Here is a 6,000-nt window from a genome sequence, read left to right as displayed (position 1 = left end):
GTATGTTTATGTTCCAAAATTAATATCGTTTATGGCCTTCACACGCGTTGCAGTATGCCCCTATTCTTTTTATGCTCAGCTACTAAGATTTCCCTTCAGTGGTAAAATTAGATATGAATATTCAATACTTAAACGGGCACAGTTAAGACATTAAATATACATATACATACTGTATACAGTACAGTTTGCATACGGTAATATGTTTATGTTCCTAAATCAATCTCTTTTATGAGCATGTGAAAGGCATGGTGAATCACTGTACTTTGCATGATTGGAAACAAATGCGTGATTGCGAAATGCTGTGGTGTTACTTTTACAAAGATGGTCAATGAAAAAAAGAATGTTGACCAGGGCAATACTTTGAGTTTACACTTACAGCTTGTCCAAGGTCATTCATAATTAATATTATTAGTTATATCTTCGTTAAAGACTTTGATGGCCACAGCTCAAACATGAGAGGTTGAGCTTTATTAGCTCCACCTTGCGGAAATTCCGGATACTATTATTTTGCTTGTCGTATTATAGGAGAATTTACGGTAACTCGCGGTATTTACCGGTAGGTTGCGGTAGACTGCGTACAGCGTACCGCAAAATAATGCGGTATCGCCCGCGCATTTTGAATGGCTGCATCTGTATTAGCACCAATGTCGTTCTTAAAAACTAACATGAAATTGTCAGGGACATTCAGCTATATACAAAGAAGAGACAGACAAAGTAATAATTCTATATTAACGTGGCCTACATATTGATGCAATGATCAAACTAACTGACATGTTCTGATTCAGATCCCCTGCAGTTCATGCTAATTAGAACAATAGCAATGCTGAGTCCTCCCCACCCTACTGAGCACAAACTCAGCTGCTCTCCAGTTCTGTTCTGCATGTTTTTTCATTGCAATTGAGCTCGGAGCTGGAGATGATCTCCATACAGTACTGTGTTAACTAGCCCACACTTGCGTGCTAATTTACTGGTTGTGGCAAATGTTTTTCTCTAGTTCATTTACATGAAGGCAACCTGTTATCAAGGAACCTGAGAGGTTTAAACGCCTCACGAGCCAGGCAGGACTTGAACCTACAAGCTTCTGATCCGAAGTCAGACGCGTTATCCATTACGCCACTGGCCCACGTGACATGCACTTGCACTCCACCACAGAGAGCTCTACACTGCTACTAGTAGTACACTTCCCCATCTAAATTTTCAAAGCAAGAAACTTGTGTTTCCTACTATTTTTATCAGGTTTAAAATATCATCTCCTTAAAACAGAAAAAGTGTTGATGTGTCGTGCTGAAATTCAGATTGATTTTGAATTCAAAGAAAAAACGTTTACTTCCAAAACATCGTGAAATTGTCACATCTTGCAGACAATAGGTGTATTCCATGTTGAAAAGAGAAGAAAGAAAACCATGGAGCCTTTTACAGGTGTGAGGCTTCTTCAGGTGTGAGAAGACCTCACGGCCGAAACGTGTTTCCTTTCTTCTCTTTTCAGCATGCAATAAACCTATTACTTGTTCCTTTGCAGCCGAGGCATGTTAACGTAGCTACCCAGCTGAACATCTTGCAGACTCTACTTCTCTCCTGTAGAAGTAAAGCAGGGCTTGCTGGGTGAGCTTTTGCTCCGGTAAATTAGATCACGTGTCATCTTCAATCACTTCTAAACACAACATTTGCTGGTGCTAGCTTTCCCCATGAAAAGAGACATTTCCCTTACAGTACATGACATATCGTTTTTTTTCTATCAATAAGTATAGAAATAAAACAAAAGAAAAAACGGTGTCGCCAAAGAATGCCCAGCTCTGTCGCCTTGGGGAGGTGTCAAGGGCATTGAGCTCCTTGGACATGAAAAGTGCCAGATAAATGCCATTTCTTATCATTTCTCTTGGCGTCAGTTCTGCTATTAAATGGGACGGCGGCAAGGGGCTCAGAGAGCAGGTTAAGTGCACACCGAACGCAGATGTGTCCAAGTGTCTGTAAAAGCGCGGTGCTCCGCTGGCGCTGTTTCCTAGTGGCTTAAAGTGCCTGCCTGGAAAGCAGGCGATCCTGGGTCTGGATACCAGCGGTGCCTCTCTCTGTGTCTTGTTGTGCCGAATGTATCATTTCAGACAAACATGCACAGCTTGGTTCAGTTTAATGCAAGAATTAATTTCCTTTCTGGAAGAACTTGTTTTTGAAGAAATCCATACAGCTTGTGAAAGATGAAATCCATTTCTTGGTTGTCAGTGGAAAAATATCGCCGGCTGCAAGAAGCGCAAGTGATTGTTTTCCTTGACCATAAACCTGCAAATGTAGGGAGCACCAAAGGCCATCAGTCTCTGTGGCGCAATCGGTTAGCGCGTTCGGCTGTTAACCGAAAGGTTGGTGGTTCAAGCCCACCCGGGGACGCATGTCTCAGTTTTTCCAATGTAAACATCATCACCGCTAAAGAAGATGGCGCAGAAGGCTCCACAGCCGAAACGTGGTGCTTCTTTTCTTCTCTTTTCAGCATGGAGTAAACCTTTGCTTGATCCTTTGCAGCCTACGCATGCTGACGCAGCTACCTTTCTCTTAACGCGCCTCAATCATTATTCACCAAAACGATCAGCAGAATATGTCGCCTTTGTGGTGATGTCACTCCTCTGCTTCACAAATGTCCTTAGTGACGGGCCATTTCTTTCGGCCATTTTTCCGGAGCGGTTATTGATTGCTCCATCATTTCCCTCATGCTTTCCATCACTAGATTGAAAAAAAAAACAGAAACAGGCTGACAGGACGACAATCAAATTGCAAAAACTCATCAAAGCACTCGATAGAGTATTTGAATCCACAAGTAGCTACGAGCAACTTTGTCCTGGCTTGCATGAAAGTCGGAAAATATCAAAAAGAAAAAGATGGTGGCTTTTTCATATTCGTTCTTTTATTTTTAGTTCGTTGGCTCTTCTGTCCATTGTCCTCCTGCCTGGCTCTTGACCTGTGACTGTCTGAACGCACACAGTAGACTTTCAGGTGTGGGATTTGTCCTGAGCCTCTGTGAAAGACCCACCCACCCCCATAAATAACTGCTCTAGAAACACATGAATGCAAAACTAAACCACAGCTTAAAGAGGAGCTCCAACTCAGTGCCATACTAATGTAAACGAAGTAATACTAAGACATGTTCTTATGGATTTGTCTTACCTTGAGATATGTAATTGGATTTCAGGATTAACTTCCACATTCAATGTACTGGTGATTGTTTGCCTGGTCAGTACCTGGGTGGGAGACCTCCAGCGAACAATTAAGCTTGCTGCTGGAAGTGGTGTTAAGAGACTCTTAGGATCTTCCAGAGCTGGTTCAAACATTGCTCAAGAGTATACCTTTCACAGATGCGCAAAGATGAATGATGGGGGTGCACGCTTCAAGGAGCCTTCCAACTGTAGGGACTGATTAGAGACGATCCGTAGCGTGTGTTCGTTTCCATAAAGGCCCCGTGTCTCAACGGTAGGACGGAGTCAAATACTGCCTCAACACGTAACAGCATTATATTAAACCGCAGGACTTGAGGGCTGTTTTGTTTGAATGTTCAAGGCATTCGTAAGAGCGTAGGTCAAGGGCCATTCGTGCATCTCCTGTAACTCGAGTAAAAATGCTATTCAAAGTGCAGTGACTGAAATCGTCGTCCACATTTCTCTGTTGTTGATTTTTTTCTGTCTAAGAAAGTTCTATTTTCATGTCCGAACGGGGAGACTTTATCATTCCAACTTGAAGCCACCCTTAAGTACTCTGAGGTGTGTGTGTCTGCTTGCACTTTTGGCGTAAAAGGTTTCTTAAACGGAGAGCGAACTTGAAAAAAGTTGCCGCCGCCGCCGCCTCGCACTCCCTGTTCGATTGTAGCAAGAAGGCAGCAGGCGCAGCGCTCGCTGTAGTCGTGGCCAAGTGGTTAAGGCGACGGGCTTGAAATCTGTTGGGGTCTCCCCGCGCAGGTTCAAATCCTGCCGACTACGGCGTTCTTTGCATTTGGTCGCGTGCGTGTGTGAAAAAGGACCAGCGCCGTTTTGTTTTCGCTGGGGCCTTTAACACTCTAAATCGCCTGGACCCGCTGCCTTGGAAATTGATTCTTCAGCACCCACGAGTGACGCTTTGCGGCTGGACGCAGATAATGATGCTTTTTCTGCAACCAGCTTTCCAGCAGCTCCGTACTGAACCCGTTCTCCATTGCAACATAGCGGAGGCTCGTCACGTCTATAGCAAGGCTGTGTAGGACCGCATACGCCACAGTGACTTTTACACAGACCACATGAAAGGCAAGCAAAATACAGTTTTAAAATTCCAAACACTCACAAGGTCAGAGGAACAGCGATGACCTGAACAGATCTGTTACAGAAGTCTAGGTTGACCTTTTTAGAGCTGTAATTGTATTTTTGTTTAATAGAAGATCAAATCCACTCCCATGTACCAGCACCTTACAGTTTATTGATGTTAATTGTGTTTAAGTAATAAGATTGCTAACGCTGTTGGACTTTAGCTGGTGTTTTTTAGAACAAATTGCTTACTCTTCTGTAAGGAATATGCAGTACGCGCCTTTGTCAGTCATTGCTCACCATACCTGTAACTTTCTTATCTAACTCACTACCTCAAATGGTGAAGGTCCACAAACATAAATGAAAAAAAAAACCCTTGTTGTAGATGAGGTGCACAAAAAAGCAGCCCCTGATAGTGTATAACACATTTATACTATTGCAGAGAAACATGTAACACATATATATATACTGTATATATACAGATGCAGCCATTCAAAGTGCGCAGGTATGATGACACGGGATACCGCGGTGCGTGATTGGTTGACCGACAGGGGCACTCGTGGTCCGTTGGTCTGTCGTAGAAAGACTTACTGTAAACGTCTTTACTGTGCCCGTTGAAGATATTGAATTTTACCACTGAAGGGATATCTTAGTAGCTGAGCATAAAAAGAATAGGAGCATACTGTAACGCGTGTGAAGGCCATAAACGATATTAATTTTGGAACGTAAACATACAGTATATAGCTGGTCTTGGTACTTTAAAGAAAAAAATACACACCGGTATTCCATTTCTCCCTAAACATTGTAAGCTTCGAAGTCTTTAACTAACGTGATACCGGAGTCAACAAGCATACTTTTAGAATTTGATTAAAAGGGAATATAATATGGAATCGCGTATCTCAAGAATTTAATAACGGTATGATTATATCCGTGTACTGCGGCAGGGCTGTGTAGGGCTGTTTCGCCTGCCTGATCATGTGAGCTCTCTTGTAGCCTACTGGTCTAGGTGCGTGACTACCAACTGGCAGGTTGTGTGTTTGAATCCAGCTGGTGCTGGACCCTTATTTTAACAAACATTTCTTCGAAAAAATAGGTAAGCGATATTATGGACAATCAGTTGACTTTTATATTTCAAAATATCGCAACATGATCGATATTTGCGATATTTTGAACATATCTTCCCTTCTGACAGCGGTTCCTGCTTCTATTGTGTGTGTGTGTGCAACAGTAAATTTTTATAGAGAAATGGAGGCTGGACAGTATGCGTTACAATATAAACATTTATATTGATTTAAATCGTGTTCTGATTTAAATCGCAAACGCGTGTTTAATTATGTGATTTTAATCATAATCAGGCTAATGCATTTCTACATTTTCTGTATGAACCTGCTTAGAGGTTCATACAGAAAGACAGCTTGTGTTTAAATTGAGTGTAAGGTAATTTATGCTTCTAAAGTCATGGTCAGTATTATTGTACTGTGCTGTACTGTGTCACATTATTTTATAGCGTTTTTATTGCGTTATTAAATCCGGTGGCGCTGTGTTAGTTTCCTGACTCACATTATTTAAACTACCACACTGATCATTCATCTCTAAATAAACTTTATTTTATATAGCGTTTTAAGCGATTAGGTAATTAGATTGCTCATAAACCTAATCGCTTTTTCTACATAAACACAGCGTGATTGCTCTCTGAAAATGCTTTTCCTTTATTTTTAAAGTAGGCTCAGATTTCAACTATAGATCG

At 41.9% G+C, this 6,000-nt stretch overlaps 3 non-coding genes across 3 annotated transcripts; 2 read left to right on the top strand and 1 right to left on the bottom strand.

Annotated features, from left to right (window-relative positions):
* Positions 1-1,050: 1,050 nt before the first annotated feature.
* trnar-ucg (transfer RNA arginine (anticodon UCG)) lies at positions 1,051-1,123 on the bottom strand. Its single transcript has one exon. It is a non-coding gene; the product is annotated as a tRNA-Arg (tRNA).
* A 1,182-nt stretch (positions 1,124-2,305) lies between these two features.
* On the top strand, positions 2,306-2,379 carry trnan-guu (transfer RNA asparagine (anticodon GUU)). The gene has a single exon. It is a non-coding gene; the product is annotated as a tRNA-Asn (tRNA).
* A 1,495-nt stretch (positions 2,380-3,874) lies between these two features.
* On the top strand, positions 3,875-3,956 carry trnas-uga (transfer RNA serine (anticodon UGA)). Its single transcript has one exon. It is a non-coding gene; the product is annotated as a tRNA-Ser (tRNA).
* The last annotated feature ends 2,044 nt before the right edge of the window (positions 3,957-6,000 follow it).

This window comes from Atractosteus spatula, unplaced genomic scaffold, assembly GCF_055471065.1.
Source record: "Atractosteus spatula isolate fAtrSpa1 unplaced genomic scaffold, fAtrSpa1.hap1 Scaffold_9, whole genome shotgun sequence".
Lineage (NCBI taxonomy): Eukaryota > Metazoa > Chordata > Actinopteri > Semionotiformes > Lepisosteidae > Atractosteus > Atractosteus spatula.
The sequence above is the reverse complement of the archived record's forward strand: the minus strand, read 5'-3'. Positions and strand labels throughout refer to the sequence as shown.